General features: G+C 47.6%; 1 protein-coding gene across 1 annotated transcript in view; it reads left to right on the plus strand.

Moving 5' to 3' along the window:
* LOC148522293 (T-lymphocyte surface antigen Ly-9-like) overlaps positions 1-18554 on the plus strand; it is a 66408-nt gene that overhangs the window by 36062 nt on the left and 11792 nt on the right. The window lies entirely within an intron of this gene.

An 18554-nucleotide genomic window follows, 5' to 3' on the forward strand; every position in this document is an offset into this window, starting at 1 on the left:
CCCCCCAGATGCCTAACCCTAACCACCCCCTTCCCCGCTGCCTAAACCTAAGTCCCCCGGAGGGGTGCCTAATCCAAGTCCCCCCCTGGGGAGCCTAACCCTAACCCTCCCTACCCCTAGCCTAACCCTAACCCTCCCAGGGGGGTGCCTAACCCCAAGTCCCCCCCGGGAGCCCAAAACCTAACCCTCTCCCCCCCGCGGCTGTCCGCTCACGGCGCCCGGCATCCCTTCGATCAGGATGCCGGGCGCAGGTCTCCCGGCGTCAGGAAAATGACCGGCGTCTAGATTTTAGACGCCTGTCATTTAACCCTAGCCGGGATAGTGTAGTCGGGAAGCCGGCAGTCGGGATTGCGACCGCTGGCTTCCTAAATGAATCCCGCTACAGACGATAGTAGTGCTCTAGGATGAATACCGCCTAGACCTATATAAGTGTGGCCCCTATGGGCCTGATTGAGAGCTGCCTGCAATTCCGAAGTTTACACAGCTGTGCAATTTTTTGCAACTGCGCATATGCGAAAATTCCTAAAAACGTATACAGAGCATGCGTTACAGAGTGTGCTCACCCCTAATGTATACAGAGCATACGTTACAGAGTGTGCTCACCCCTAATGTATACAGAGCATACGTTACAGAGTGTGCTCACCCCTAATGTATACAGAGCATGCGTTACAGAGTGTGCTCACCCCTAATGTATACAGAACATGCGTTACAGAGTGTGCTCACCCCTAATGTATACATAGCATGCGTTACAGAGTGTGCACACCCCTAATGTACACAGAGCATGCGTTACAGAGTGTGCACACCGCTAATGTATACAGAGCATGCGTTACAGAGTGTGCTCACCCCTAATGTACACAGAGCATGCGTTACAGAGTGTGCACACCCCTAATGTACACAGAGCATGCGTTACAGAGTGTGCTCACCCCTAATGTATACAGAGCATGCGTTACAGAGTGTGCTCACCCCTAATGTATACAGAGCATGCGTTACAGAGTGTGCTCACCCCTAATGTATACAGAGCATGCGTTACAGAGTGTGCTCACCCCTAATGTATACAGAGCATACGTTACAGAGTGTGCTCACCCCTAATGTATACAGAGCATACGTTACAGAGTGTGCTCACCCCTAATGTATACACAGCATGCGTTACAGAGTGTGCTCACCCCTAATGTATACAGAGCATGCGTTACAGAGTGTGCTCACCCCTAATGTATACAGAACATGCGTTACAGAGTGTGCTCACCCCTAATGTATACATAGCATGCGTTGCAGAGTGTGCACACCCCTAATGTACACAGAGCATGCGTTACAGAGTGTGCACACCGCTAATGTATACAGAGCATGCGTTACAGAGTGTGCTCACCCCTAATGTACACAGAGCATGCGTTACAGAGTGTGCACACCCCTAATGTACACAGAGCATGCGTTACAGAGTGTGCTCACCCCTAATGTATACAGAGCATGCGTTACAGAGTGTGCTCACCCCTAATGTATACAGAGCATGCGTTACAGAGTGTGCTCACCCCTAATGTATACAGAGCATGCGTTACAGAGTGTGCTCACCCCTAATGTATACAGAGCATGCGTTACAGAGTGTGCACACAATGGGCTGCTGTGATCAAGACACATCGCAACAGAATCTTAGTGGAGAAGTGATGCACGTTCCTGGGCGATGGCTAGTAATGCATGCAAAAATATTAATGGGCGTGTCAATGAAAGCGGCTAAGGGCGCACTGATTGGCCGCATGGTTATATACAAGGGGAGGAGTTTGTAGCAGAATGTAAAGTCAGACGAACGGCAGCCAATAAATGCTGCTGCCTGCGCTTCTGCATCCACCTCTGACCTCAGGCCCCAGGGCCGGATTAAGGGGGGGGGCGACAGGGGCGGTCGTCCCGGGGCCCCCACTAGCAGCGGTGCACTGTCTGCACCCGCCGCTAGTGTCCCCTCCGCTAGTGTAGTGTAGACCGAGCAGGGAGCGCGGCCACACTACACAGTCGCCGCCGGCAGCTGTGTGTATGTTACAGCAGCCGATTAGAGTCACACAGACTCTCATTGGCTGCTTCGTCAACGGAGGGAGCCGGCTGAAGCTCACTCATGAGCTCCGCCTTCCAGCTCCCCCCTGCAGCTGGTGATGATGGGAGAGACGTCATGACGCCGACGTCTCTCCCATCTGTGCAACAGAAGAGCCGGGACTCACGTCAGGAGCGGGGATTCAGGTGTGTGTGTGTGTGTCACTGCTTAGGGGGGAGCACTACAGGTGTCCCAGTATAGGGGGGCCACTTCAAGGGGGCACTGTATAGGGGGGGGGGTGCTACTGGGGGCAGAGCATGGAGGGACTACTACTGGGGGCAGAGCATGGGGGGGTGGGGACTAATACTGGGGGCACTGTATAGGGGGGTCTACTACTGGGGGCAGAGCATGGAGGGACTACTACTGGGGGCACTGTATAGGGGGGGACTACTACTGGGGGCACTGTATAAGGGGGGACTACTACTGGGGGCACTGTATAGGGGGGGGACCACTGCTGTTGGCATTATATAAGAGTCACTGCATAGGGAAGACCAATACCGGGGGTACTGCATAAGCGGCACTACTACAGGGGGCACTGCATGGGGGGGGGACTACTACAGGGGGCACTGCATAAGGGGCACTGCATAGGGGGTACTACTACAGGGGGCACTGCATAAGGAGCACTGTATAGGGGGGACCATTACTGGGGACATTGCATAAGGGGCACGTCTACGGGGGACATTAAGGTTATTTTTATATCAAATCTCAGGAGTATGACACGGGAGGCTCTGCCTACCCTGACTGCACATCCCTTCCCTGGGTAAAATCTATATTTGGCTAATACCACAAACCACAGTCTCTTCCTTTCACATCTCACTTTGCCAATCTCTCTTCCTTTAGCAATAATGGGTCTTTCCGTACTAAGGACCTCATTCAGAGTCTCTCACTAGATGCGGTCGCTCGCTGGAAAAAAAGGGCCGGATATGCAAATCATGCGTTCGCTCTTCGTGGTGTGAGGCCGCCTCTATGTCTTAGCGAGCTACGGCATTTTGCGCTCGCAAGTGATTAAAGACGCCCCCTTGCCACTCGCAGCACACGTCATCTCCGGGCAAAGAAGGATTAATCGGGAACATCGTGAGCCATCGGAGCTGCTCGCAGTGCTTGAGGTAGACCTTACCCTTCCGCAAGCACTGCGAGCAGACAGCGTAAAAAACTCCACAAGTCACATGTTCAATGACGCTACTTTGCTAATTATGCACTCCCATTAAACTCCGTTCTGACGGTCGGGCACGCCTGCGTTTGCACATCCACTCCTCCGTTGACAAGCACCTTCCCCTGTTACCATCCACAAATGGCGCAATCTGTCACTCAAAGTAGCGACATGTCTGTGTACTACGAGTGCTCGCTTCTACATCGCAGCCGCTAGTTTGCACCCGTGCACTGCGAATACGCATGCGCAGTTGTGCGACCATCGCTCAGAGCGAGAGATCGGCCGCTTGCCAGAGACTCTGAATAAGACCTTAAAGGTTACAATGTAACTGTGCACTGCCCAGGGCGATACATGGTAAACTACAGCTGTGTGCACTTATACGCCATATGGTGCGAGACGCACAGAGAAGCCCAAGCCCGTATACTCATTACCCGCATGCCCCTCGTTTTGGCACCTCTAGGGATTGGGAGCCCTAGTTTTACTATGCGATTCTGTATTTGCTTTAATTAAAAATAAATGATGTAGTTACAACATCTGCACTGCTTCCCTACTGGTGCAGGGGCTGAGGGCAGGATGGCAATGATAGTCAGTCCTTACTATTCTGTCCCTACGGAGTAAAGCCTCCAATCGTGGCATGCTGCTCCTTCCCAGAACCCCATCACCCCAGCTGTGGACTGGGACTGGATATCAGTAATGCTCACAGCATAGTAGGAGCAGCCATGGGAGGCAGCTGTGATTATGTTACATAACCATAATCAGCAAATGCACATCTTCTATACTGTAATGGGGGCCGCTTACATATATACACATCTTCTATACTGTAATGGGGGCCGCTTACATATATACACATCTTCTATACTGTAATGGGGGCCGCTTACATATATACACATCTTCTATACTGTAAGGGGGGCCGCTTACATATATACACACATCTTCTATACTGTAATGGGCGCCGCTTACATATATACACATCTTCTATACTGTAATGGGCGCCGCTTACATATATACACATCTTATATAATGTAATGGGCGCCGCTTACATATATACACATCTTATATACTGTAATGGGGGCCGCTTACATATATACACATCTTCTATACTGTAATGGGCGCCGCTTACATATATACACATCTTATATACTGTAATGGGCGCCGCTTACATATATACACACATCTTATATACTGTAATGGGCGCCGCTTACATATATACACATCTTCTATACTGGAATGGGCGCCGCTTACATATATACACATCTTCTATACTGTAATGGGCGCCGCTTACATATATACACATCTTCTATACTGTAATGGGCGCCGCTTACATATATACACACATCTTCTATACTGTAATGGGGGCCACTTACATATATACACATCGTCTATACTGTAATGGGGGCCGCTTACATATATACTCATCTTCTATACTGTAATGGGCACCGCTTACATATATACACATCTTATATACTGTAATGGGCACCGCTTACATATATACACATCTTATATACTGTAATGGGCGCCGCTTACATATATACACACATCTTCTATACTGTAATGGGCGCCGCTTACATATATACACATCTTATATACTGTAATGGGCGCCGCTTACATATATACACATCTTATATACTGTAATGGGGGCTGCTTACATATATACACATCTTCTATACTGTAATGGGCACCGCTTACATATATACACATCTTCTATACTGTAATGGGCGCCGCTTACATATATACACATCTTATATACTGTAATGGGGGCCGCTTACATATATACACATCTTCTATACTGTAATGGGCACTGCTTACATATATACACATCTTCTATACTGTAATGGGGGCCGCTTACATATATACACATCTTCTATACTGTAATGGGCGCCGCTTACATATATACACATCTTCTATACTGTAATGGGCACTGCTTACATATATACACACATCTTATATACTGTAATGGGCGCCGCTTACATATACACACATCTTATATACTGTAATGGGGGCCGCTTACATATATACACATCTTATATACTGTAATGGGCGCTGCTTACATATATACACATCTTCTATACTGTAATGGGCACTGCTTACATATATACACATCTTCTATACTGTAATGGGGGCTGCTTACATATATACACATCTTCTATACTGTAATGGGGGCTGCTTACATATATACACATCTTCTATACTGTAATGGGCGCTGCTTACATATATACACATCTTATATACTGTAATGGGCGCTGCTTACATATATACACATCTTCTATACTGTAATGGGGGCTGCTTACATATATACACATCTTGTATACTGTAATGGGGGCTGCTTACATATATACACATCTTGTATACTGTAATGGGGGCTGCTTACATATATACACATCTTCTATACTGTAATGGGGGCCGCTTACATATATACACATCTTCTATACTGTAATGGGGGCCGCTTACATATATACACATCTTCTATACTGTAATGGGGGCCGCTTACATATATACACATCTTCTATACTGTAATGGGCGCCGCTTACATATATACACATCTTCTATACTGTAATGGGCGCTGCTTACATATATACACATCTTATATACTGTAATGGGCGCCGCTTACATATATACACATCTTCTATACTGTAATGGGCGCTGCTTACATATATACACATCTTCTATACTGTAATGGGCGCCGCTTACATATATACACATCTTCTATACTGTAATGGGCGCCGCTTACATATATACACATCTTATATACTGTAATGGGCGCTGCTTACATATATACACATCTTCTATACTGTAATGGGGGCTGCTTACATATATGCACATCTTCTATACTGTAATGGGCGCTGCTTACATATACACACATCTTATATACTGTAATGGGCGCTGCTTACATATATACACATCTTCTATACTGTAATGGGGGCTGCTTACATATATGCACATCTTCTATACTGTAATGGGCGCTGCTTACATATACACACATCTTATATACTGTAATAGGTGCTGCTTACATATATACACATCTTCTATACTGTAATGGGGGCTGCTTACATATATGCACATCTTATATACTGTAATGGGGGCCGCTTACATATATACACATCTTCTATACTGTAATGGGGGCTGCTTACATATATGCACATCTTATATACTGTAATGGGCGCTGCTTACATATACACACATCTTATATACTGTAATGGGCACTGCTTACATATACACACATCTTATATACTGTAATGGGCGCTGCTTACATATATACACGTCTTCTATACTGTAATGGGTGCTGCTTACATATATACACATCTTCTATACTGTAATGGGCGCTGCTTACATATATACACATCTTATATACTGTAATGGGCGCTGCTTACATATATACACATCTTCTATACTGTAATGGGGGCTGCTTACATATATACACATCTTATATACTGTAATGGGCGCTGCTTACATATATACACATCTTATATACTGTAATGGGCGCTGCTTACATATATACACATCTTCTATACTGTAATGGGCGCTGCTTACATATATACACGTCTTCTATACTGTAATGGGTGCTGCTTACATATATACACATCTTCTATACTGTAATGGGCGCTGCTTACATATATACACATCTTCTATACTGTAATGGGGGCTGCTTACATATATACACATCTTATATACTGTAATGGGGGCCGCTTACATATATACACATCTTCTATACTGTAATGGGCACCGCTTACATATATACACATCTTCTATACTGTAATGGGCGCCGCTTACATATATACACACATCTTCTATACTGTAATGGGCGCCGCTTACATATATACACATCTTCTATACTGTAATGGGGGCCGCTTACATATATACACATCTTATATACTGTAAGGGGCGCCGCTTACATATATACACATCTTATGTACTGTAATGGGCGCTGCTTACATATACACACATCTTATATACTGTAATGGGCGCTGCTTACATATATACACATCTTATATACTGTAATGGGCGCCGCAAAAAATAGGTGCAAGATGGAATTGTCCTTGGGCCCTCCCACTCACCCTTATGTTGTATAAACAGGACATGCACACTTTAACAAACCAATCATTTCAGCGCCAGGGTCTGCCACACACCTGTGGCTGAAATGATTGGTTCATTTGGGCCCCCACAAAACAAGCTGGCAATTAATCTGTCTTTGCACAAACTGGCTCTACGGAGGCAAGATGTCATCCTCATCTCACCTTCTTCAGTGTTGTGTGCATCCTCATCCTCACATTAACTCGTCCCCGCTGGAATCCACCACCACAGGTCCCTCTGTACGTTCTGGAGGCTGGTCTCCCTGGAAGAGTTGATAATTCATTTTTATGAACATCATCTTCTCCACATTTTGTGTAAGCAACCTCCTACGCCTTTCGCTGACAAGGTTCCCGGCTGCACTAAACACTCTTTCGGAGTACACACTGGAGGGGGGGCAACTCAGGTAAAATAGAGCCAGTTTGTACAGGGGCCTCCAAATTGCCTCTTTTTCCTGCCAGTACAGGTACAGTCTGACATGCCTACTTGGATGCTGTCACCGATGTAATCCTCCACCATTCTGTCAATGGTGACAGTATCATATGCAGTGACAGTAGACATGTCAGAAATTGTTGCCAGGTCCTTCAGTCCGGACCAGATGTCCAAACTTGGTCCTGCCTGCCCTGCATCACCGCCAGCGGGTTGCTTAGGATACCTAAGTTTTTTCCTGGCAGCCCCAGTTGCGGGAGAAAATGAAGAAGGAGCTATTAACGTGTCACGTTCTGCTTCAGCTGACAGTGTTTTCACCAGCAGGTCTTTGCACCTCTGCAGGCTTGTGTCGGCCGGAAAGAGAGACACCACATAGGCTTTAAACCTAGGATCGAGCACGGTGGCCAAAATTTAGTGGTCTGATTTCAACAGATTGACCACCCTGGAATCCTGGCAAAGCGAATGAAGGGCTTCATCCACAAGTCCCACATGCCGAGCAGAATCGCTCCGTCTTAGCTCCTCCATTACTTTCTCCAGCTGCTTCTGCAAAAGCCTGATGAGGGGAATGACCTGACTCAAGCTGGCAGTGTCTGAACTGACTTCACGTGTGGCAAGTTCAAAGGGCTGGAGAACCTTGCACAACACGGAAATCATTCTCCACTGTGCTTGAGTCAGGTGCATACCCCCTCCTTTGCCTATGTCATAGGTGGATGTATAGGCTTGAATGGCCTTTTGCTGCTCCTCCATCCTCTGAAGCATATAGAGGGTTGAGTTCCACCGCGTCACAACCTCTTGCTCCAGGTGATGGCGGGGCAGGTTCAAGAGTGTTTGCTGGTGCTCCAATCTTCGGCACGCAGTCGCTGAATGGCGAAAGTGGCCAGAAATTTTTTGGGCCACCCAAAGCGTCTCCTGCACGCCCCTGTCGCTTTTCAGAAAATTCTGCACCACCAAGTTTATTGTGTGAGCAAAACATGGGACGTGCTGGAATTTACCCAGATGTAATGCCCGCACAATATTGGTGGCATTGTCAGATATCACAAATCCCCAGGAGAGTCTAAGTGGGGTAAGCCACTGGGCGATGATTTCCCTCAGTTCCTCTAAGAGGTTGTTGGCGGTGTGCCTCTTACTGAAACTGGTGATACACAGCGTAGCCTGCCTTGGAACGAGCTGGCGTTTGAGATGCTGCTACTGGTGACGCTGCTGTTGTTGCTGCGTAAGGTGATACACAGTCATATAGTCCTTAGTCTGCCCTGTTCCACTTGTCCACATGTCCGTGGTTAAGTGGACATTGGGTACAACCGCATTTTTCAGGACACTTTTTCTGACGTTACTGTACAGTCTCGGTATCGCCTGCCTAGTGAAGTGGAATCTAGACGGGATTTGGAACCGGGGACACACTACCTCCATCAATTGTCTAAATCCCACTGCACTAATAGTGGATGCCGGACGCACGTCTAACACCAACATAGCAGTCAAGGCCTCAGTTATACGTTTTGCTTCAGGATGACTGCTGTCGTACTTCATCCTCCTCGCTAAGGACTGTTGCAGGGTCAATTGTTTAGTAAAAGTAGTGGTGTTCCTACTTCCTCTCTGGGATGATGAACGACTCCCAGATGCAGGAACAGCAGCAGCGGCAGCAGGAGGCGTAGCAATGTAGGATCCTCCGGAGGAATCCCGGATAGGAGAGTCAGTCATGCCAGTGACATGGCCTGCAGGACTACTTCCGATCCTGACTAAGGAGGAAATTGACGAGGAGGGAGTTGACGTGTGGTTTGCAGGCGCTTGGATACAACAGGACAACGGGATTTAGGTGTCCCTGGACTGCTTACGGTCTTAGCCAAAGTTTCTGAACTTTTTATGAACGCGCTGCAGGTGCCGTATAAGGGAGGATGTTCCTAGGTGGTTAACGTCCCTACCCCTACTTATTTCACCTTTACATATGGTACATATGGCAAAACAGTTGTTGTCCGGATTTGGATAGAAATATTGCCAGACCAAAGAGGTGGAATGTTTGGTCTTCTGCCCAGGCATGACTGTAATGGGCTTTTTCTTCCCACGGACAACAACTGTCTCCCCCTGGAGCCTGATTTAAACAAACCACATCACCATCAGAATCCTCCTCGCCAACTTCCTCCTCAGCGCCAGCTACACCAGTATCCTCATCCTGTTGTACTTCAACAGTGACATCTTCAATTTGCATATCAGCAAGTGGACTGTGGGTGCTCCTTTCAGCACTTGCAGGGGGCGTGCAAATGGTGGAAAGAGCCACCTCTTCCCGTCCAGTGCTGGGAAGGTCAGGCATCGCAACCGCCACCACACTTGGACTCTCCTTGGGGATTTGTGATATCTTCTTAGAACGCACAGTTCTTCGCTGTGCTTTTGCCAGCTTAACTCATTTGATTTATTTAGCGGGAGGAGGGCTTCCATCGTCATGTGAAGCTGAACCACTAGTCATGAACATAGGGAAAGACCTTAGCCGTTCCTTGCCACTCCGTGTCGTAAATGGCATATTGGCAAGTTTACGTTTCTCTTCAGATGATTTAAATGTTTTTTTCAAGGTCATTTTCCTGAACTTTGTCATTTGGGAATTGTATGTGCCCTCTACTATGACATTGGGCATCGGCCTTGGCAGACGACGTTGATGGCATGTTATTTATTTATTAACAGTTTCTTATATAGCGCAGCATATTTCGTTGCGCTTTACAATTGTCAACATTGATAGAACAAAACTGGGTAATAACAGACAGATATATAGGTAGGAAGCCCTGCTCACAAGCTTACATCGTCTATGTCATGGCTACAGCAGCTTCAGCACTAGGAGGAAGTGGTTCTTGATCTTTCCCTATTTTATTTTTATCGGAGAAAGTTTGGTCCTCCATTTATGTTATATTGATAGATAAATACGTGCGGTTAAGGCGCACACAAACACAGAAAATTATTTTTTATTTACTTATGGGACACAGGCGCATGCTTGGCGCTGCTCCTTTGTTGATGCACGTGCAGCTACAGCCCACACAATTCACAAAGACAGAACAAAAAAGAAGAATTTTTTATTCTTTATGGAGCGCACTTTGGGGGTTACACCACCCTTTAACAGACAGACACACGCTTGGCGCTGCTCCTTTGTTGATGCACGTGCAGCCACAGTGCACACAATTCACAAACACAGAAAATATTTTTTAATTTTGTTTGGAGAGCCCTTTGGGGGTTACAGCACCCTTTAGCGGTCAAGCCAGCCGGCCCTTTACCTATGGGACACAGGCGCACGCTTGGCGCTCCATTGTTGATGCACGTGCAACCACAGTGGACACAATTCACAAACACAGAAAAAATATTTATTTTTTTTGCACTTGGGGGGAGCACCCCTGATGGACAGAGCACCCCCTGGACAACACTACAGTACCTCTTTAGGACTGGGACACGACACAGGACTTTGGAGTGGATACAGCCCCTATGGACAACTGACTGCACAACACAGTCCAGCCAGCCCCTATGGACAACAGCAGCACAGCACAACACAGCCAGCCCCTATGGACTTTGGAGGAGTGGACACAGCCCCTATGGACAACAGCAACACAGCACAGCACAATACTACACTACACTACACAGCCCAGCCAACCCTAACTGTCACCCTCCCTCTTCACTGTCCACAGCCGAGTGAGAAAATGGCACAGACGCGGGTACCTTATATAGAATCCAAAACCCACGAGACCCGGAAGGCGGGATGATGACGTTTTGCCTCGATTTCAGATCCGAGTCAGGCAGGAAAAGTCGAGCCTGACTCGGATCGGCGGGGCTCAGTATAGCTGTGGGTCACCACCCACAGCCTATACGAGCGTGCAGGTTGATGGCCGCGATGGTCTTGACCATCACGACCATCGCCACTGCGAGCCGGAGCCTGCGGTTGAGTTTCTCAACCGCAAGGCCCGGAGTGATTTTGGCTCTATCACAGCCAAAATCACTCCCACTGACATCACTAGTGATGTCAGTGGGCCGGCTTCTGACGGTAGGCGTTCCCTTGGGAACGCCCCCGTCTGGGAGGCACGCCCCCGGCACGCCCACCAAAGGGGGCGTGCTGTCAATCACCATCGACAGCACGCCCCCTTTGATCAGACACAACGAGCGAAGGAAAGTCCTTCGCTCGTCGCGTCTGGCGCATGCGCACGACGGAGCTCCCGCCGTCGTGCGCATGCGCAGTGCACACCATCGACCCACTTGCGAGCGGACAGCCGCTTGCGAGTGGGTCTGAATCAGGCCCAATGTTCGTAAAATAGGAGTATCTATTACTGTTGCCATATAATGATGGGCACTGCTCGTATACTATGGGCGCCCCTTGTGGCCACATTAATCATTGTAATACTGACCTGGTTATTTCCAGTGTAATGTTTTCTTCTTAGATCTAAAAATAAAACATTACAACGGAAATAAAGAGGAGAAACACAGGAAATATAAAATGTGTTGGTTTACAATCAATCACTGCCTGGGGCAGCCTCACATATTAATCATCAGAGACTGAGGACCAGGACTGTCTGTATGACATGTGCTTTCTATTACACTGGTATATAATATAGTGCACCTAGAAGGTCAGCTGGATGGTACAAACTTTACCCCATTATAAGCATAGGAACCTCAGGAGGGGTCAGACACAGTCAGTGGCTGTATCCCCCTCCTGCAAAGCAGAACACAACCGTATATAAAAATTAGAGATGTGCGTGACTCCCCATGTTTTATTTCTAATTCATCATCGTCTTTTGGATTCCTTAAATATCGATAAAAACAGCTAAAACCATGTAATTTGGACCTGTGTACATGCAATCCAGAACCAGAGTTCAGTTTTTAAATCCTAGTTCCAGCAGACCCGAGCCGGGACTCAAAGTGATTCCGAACTGGGACTCTATTCGACTTGGAACCCCTAAGTTCAGGTGTGTTCGTATTTCAGGTAAACCAAACTGTGCATCTCTGCTATAAAATATGTCCCCTCTACACGTTTTTACACTTCTAGACATCAGGCTTGCCTACCCTCCTGATTTGATCGGGAGCCTCCCGAATATCGGGTGCCGCTCCCGACCCCCCGGAAAGGCAGGCAAGCCTCCCGGCTGCCGCCTACCCCCCCCAGACTACTAGTAAAAACCCCCGCTGCCGGGGGGCCCGATAACGATGGCAGCGTGGAACGCAATTGATTTTGACGCGATTCGCGCTGAATCGCGTCATCGAAGCTCCGCCCCCTGCTTTACAATGCCTTTTTTCCGGCATTTGCCCCCAAAACGGCATCACAGTCCGGCCACGCCCCCCACAGAATGCAGGCATTCAGCTCCCTCCCGGAAGGAGGGAGCTGAATGTCGGCAAGTATGCTACACATAGGCTGCCCAGTGCAGGGCTGCTGCTAGGGATGGCCATTGATGGTGCCATTGGTGATAACCATCGATGGTACAATAACCAACTGTGGTGAACCATCGATGGTTTGCACCACTTGATGGCCACCGCTGCTGGGTGCCTCGCAAGCCACGGGTTTATTAAAATCAATTGCGTTCCACGCTGCCATCGATGACAGAAAACCATTGGCTGTCATCGATAGCAATAACCATCGGTAGTAAACCATCGATATTTGTAAACTATCAATGGTCGATGGCCATCCCTAGCTGGTGCCTCTATTGGAGAGGTTCTCAAACTCGGTCCTCAGGACCCCAAACAGTGCATGTTTTCCAGGTCTCCTCGCAGAATTGCAGTGAAATTATCACCTTCACCTGAGGATCTTTTAAAATGTGTCAGTGAGTAATGACTACACCTGTGCACCTGCTGGGTGACCTGGAAATTGTGTGAGCCAGTAAGGACTACACCTGTGCACCTGCTGGGTGACCTGCGATATGTGTCAGTGAGTAACGTTTACAACTGTGCACCTGCTGGGTGATCTGGGATATGTGTCAGTGAGTAATGACTACACCTGTGCACCTGCTGGGTGACATGGGAAACGGGAACTGTTGGGGTCCTGAGGACAGACTTTGAATACCACTGCTCTAATGGGAAGAGCAGCTCATAACAGTCTGCCTCATACAGTTCCTCATCATCCCAGAGGCTACCAGCCTATAAGTAAACTTAGGGCCTGATTCAGAGCCGCTCGTAAGCGGCCGCTCGTTCGCTCCGAGCGATGTTTGCCCAACTGCGCATGTGTACGGTTCGTTATACGCATGCGCGAACCAGTTAGTGCGGCCGAAATTCATGTGCTCGCAAAATAGCGAATGCCTGATAATTTGAGTGACAGAATGAGGCGTATGTGGGTGGTAACAGGGGAAGGAGCTTGAAAACGGGGAGTGGAGATCAGAACGCAGGCGTGCTTAAAGGTCAAAACGGGCGTTTTATGTGCATAATTAATACAGCAGCGTCATTGACCACGTCACTGGGTTATTTAATAGCCAGAACTGCTCGCAAAATTGTGGTAGCAAAAACCAACCACAAGAATAGCGAGCAGTTCATACCCTGGTCGATGTAATCGATTAATCTAATAAATAGCGGACATGACGTAGGATGCGAGCGCCAGGGGGCGTAGATTCCCAAAAAACGACCGCAAGTTTTGTTCGCTTGTTCAGACCTAGAGGCGTGAACAGACCGCAAAGAGCGAACGGTTCATTTGAATAGCCACCCCTATTTTCTGGACGAGCGAGCGCTAATTGCGTCCGGCTCTGAATCAGGCCCTTAGATCCAACTAACACTGATTTTGATAATATCACTGGCAGGTAAATACCAATGGGGCCCTCAACACACAGGGCCCGATTCTAAGGTGGGGGGTAAAACAAAGAAGAGCCAGTAACAGAGCACCTGTAACAACCATAATGCAATGCAAGAGGGGTAAATACATTTATTATTTTACATACAGGATACATACTGGCTGCTGTTGCATATGGCCCACAAATACTGGGCAGCTTTATTATTACACTGCAATTTAGAATTAAATTTGGACGCTCCCCTCCCTCTAGGCACATGTATATCCTCCCCCCTGCAGTGCAGCCTGGTGTTACCAAGGTGCAAAGGTACCGGCTTCTTTTTTACTCCCACATTAGAATCAGGCCCACAGGATGTTCCTGGTGATATCCCCACGACGGTGCCAGGTTAGCCAGGATGCCCATGCCACTGAATATCGAAGTCATTTGTGTTTGTATTGAGAGCAGGGTCAGACCCTGAATTATATCACAATAACCTGTCAATATCATTGATTTGTACAGTAGTATCTGTTTTCTACCAAGGGAGCGCAAGTAATAAATCATTTTATTAAAACAAAATAAATATAACATATACAATGAGCATCAAAAGAGAATTAAGAAACTCCGGTTCTACCGATTGTTAAAACAGGGAGTAAATGCCCATGCATAACAGACAGACACTTGTGTCCTCATATCCCCTCATGACGTCTCTCCCATAGTGCTGAGCGGGACGGGAGGAGCAGACAGCGGCAGGCGCAGGAGCGGGGATTCGGGCAAGTATCATTTTGTGTTCTGTGTGTTTTGTATGTAAGGGGCACTACTACTGAGGGCATTGCATAAGGGGCACTACTGAGGGCATTGCATACACGGCACTACTGAGGGCACTGCATAAGGGGCACTACTACTGAGGGCACTGCATAAGGGGCACTACTACTAAGGGCACTGCATAAGGGGCACTACTGAGGGCACTGCATACACAGCACTACTGAGGGCACTGCATAAGGGGCACTACTACTGAGGGCACTGCATAAGGGGCACTACTACTGAGGGCACTGCATAAGGGGCACTACTACTGGAGGCATTGCATACACAGCACTACTGAGGGCATTGCATAAGGGGCACTACTACTGAGGGCACTGCATACACGGCACTACTACTGAGGGCATTGCATAAGGGGCACTACTACTGAGGGCATTGCATAAGGGGCACTACTACTGATGACACTGCATAAGGGGCACTGTATATGCAGCACTACTACTGGGATCATTGCATAAGGGGCACTACCGAGGGCACTGCATACGTGGCACTACTACTGGGGCACTGTATGAGGGGCACTACTGGAAGCACTGCATAAGGGGCACTACATAAGGGGCACTGCATAGGCAGCACTACAACTGAGGGCACTGTATGAGGGGCACTACTATTGAGGGCAATGTATGTGGGGCACTACTACTGGGGGAATGGAAAGGAATGTTCCTAAAGTGAGTAGAAACGGTGGTGTGCCCCCATTTTCCAGTGGCCACACCCCTTGTGTCATGTGGTCACACTCACTTTTTTCACACACAGTTGGGGGGCACCATTTTTCATCTTGCAATGGGCGCCAAAGACCCTAGTTACTCCACTGCAGCTACGTAATGTATTATGAAGGAATTATTGTTCATTGACGTATCCATTTCATTAGATGGCAGTTACATTCTTATCGAGATCCACTAACGTTCTGCTATTCCAACTTCTATACGTTTTCAGTTCTTTACAGTCAGGGTAGCCGTTTAGTTGCCAATTATGCATATATTTGACATAATTTCATAATAGAAGTCTCCAAATCTGTATACCGTTCTATATTTGGTTATGTACATTGCTTCTTTTTTTATTAAAGAAGCAGAAAATACACAGAAATAGACAGTATTCTTTTACAATTTTTATATTTTTTTTATGAATAAACCCTCTTTGCCTAATTTAAATATCTTCCCTTACGCAGGAAATGTATCCTCTATTTATCTTTATTTAAAAGAAAAATGTGTCATTTATGGCCTGTTCAGCCCTCTCATGTCCCCACCAGGTTATAGTACAGTATAGACAGCCTGTAATCAGCCCTCTCATGTCCTCACCAGGTTATAGTACAGCGTAGACAGCCTGTAATCAGCCCTCTCATGTCCTCACCAGGTTATAGTACAGCATAGATAGCCTGTAATCGGCCCTCTCATGTCCTCACCAGGTTATAGTACAGCATAGACAGCCTGTAATCGGCCCTCTCATGTCCTCACCAGGTTATAGTACAGCGTAGACAGCCTGTAATCGGCCCTCTCATGTCCTCACCAGGTTATAGTACAGCATAGACAGCCTGTAATCAGCCCTCTCATGTCCTCACCAGGTTATAGTACAGCATAGACAGCCTGTAATCAGCCCTCTCATGTCCTCACCAGGTTATAGTACAGCATAGACAGCCTGTAATCAGCCCTCTCATGTCCTCACCAGGTTATAGTACAGTATAGACAGCCTGTAATCAGCCCTCTCATGTCCCCACCAGGTTATAGTACAGTATAGACAGCCTGTAATCAGCCCTCTCATGTCCTCACCAGGTTATAGTACAGCATAGACAGCCTGTAATCAGCCCTCTCATGTCCTCACCAGGTTATAGTACAGCGTAGACAGCCTGTAATCAGCCCTCTCATGTCCTCACCAGGTTATAGTACAGCGTAGACAGCCTGTAATCAGCCCTCTCATGTCCTCACCAGGTTATAGTACAGCATAGACAGCCTGTAATCGGCCCTCTCATGTCCTCACCAGGTTATAGTACAGCATAGACAGCCTGTAATCGGCCCTCTCATGTCCTCACCAGGTTATAGTACAGTGTAGACAGCCTGTAATCAGCCCTCTCATGTCCTCACCAGGTTATAGTACAGCATAGACAGCCTGTAATCGGCCCTCTCATGTCCTCACCAGGTTATAGTACAGCATAGACAGCCTGTAATCGGCCCTCTCATGTCCTCACCAGGTTATAGTACAGCATAGACAGCCTGTAATCAGCCCTCTCATGTCCTCACCAGGTTATAGTACAGCATAGACAGCCTGTAATCAGCCCTCTCATGTCCTCACCAGGTTATAGTACAGCGTAGACAGCCTGTAATCGGCCCTCTCATGTCCTCACCAGGTTATAGTACAGCGTAGACAGCCTGTAATCGGCCCTCTCATGTCCTCACCAGGTTATAGTACAGCGTAGACAGCCTGTAATCGGCCCTCTCATGTCCTCACCAGGTTATAGTACAGCGTAGACAGCCTGTAATCGGCCCTCTCATGTCCTCACCAGGTTATAGTACAGCATAGACAGCCTGTAATCGGCCCTCTCATGTCCTCACCAGGTTATAGTACAGCATAGACAGCCTGTAATCGGCCCTCTCATGTCCTCACCAGGTTATAGTACAGCATAGACAGCCTGTAATCAGCCCTCTCATGTCCTCACCAGGTTATAGTACAGCGTAGACAGCCTGTAATCGGTCCCGTCGCTCTAATAATGTCTCTCGGTTGTCTCTAGGATGTTCTATCTTTCTGAGATCGGCCCTGACTGCAACGTACCTGCTACTGAGCATCTTATTCATATACCTGTCCCACTGTTATTAGCAGGTAATGTGATTTATTATCTTCTAGCTTTGTGATTTATTTACTTGAAGGGTCATAAAACCTTTACTTAGAGCATTGTTTTTTCCCCCAGCCATTATTCAGTTATTTGCTTGTTATGTATTTATCAAGCGACGATGCAAAAATATCACCGCTGCGCTGCTTGTGGTCACCGGCACTGCCGCAATATTTACAGTAACATAAAAGTAATCTTCCCTTCAGCCTCTGGCGGTGTGCCACCCATCACTGGTGTATCTATAATGGGTGCAGGGCGAGTGGTGCACATGTGCCCGAGCCAAGGGAAACCCACCCTGCAGCCATTGAATATACTTACCTCACGGCTGCGGCTTAGGAAGTCTCTGGGAAGATGAACATGGTGCCTGCAAAATTATACCGGCGATACACAGTAGGGGAATGGGTATGAAGTCCCAGCGGTTCATATCCCGACGCCGTCAGCCCGAAGGGAGAAGATCCTGACAGGGCTGGTAAGTACCCTAGCCTTACCCCTCTCCCTCCCTTAGTGATACCC

The sequence above is a fragment of the Taudactylus pleione genome, unplaced genomic scaffold, assembly GCF_031769625.1.
Source record: "Taudactylus pleione unplaced genomic scaffold, aTauple2 ptg000148l, whole genome shotgun sequence".
NCBI classification, from domain to species: domain Eukaryota; kingdom Metazoa; phylum Chordata; class Amphibia; order Anura; family Myobatrachidae; genus Taudactylus; species Taudactylus pleione.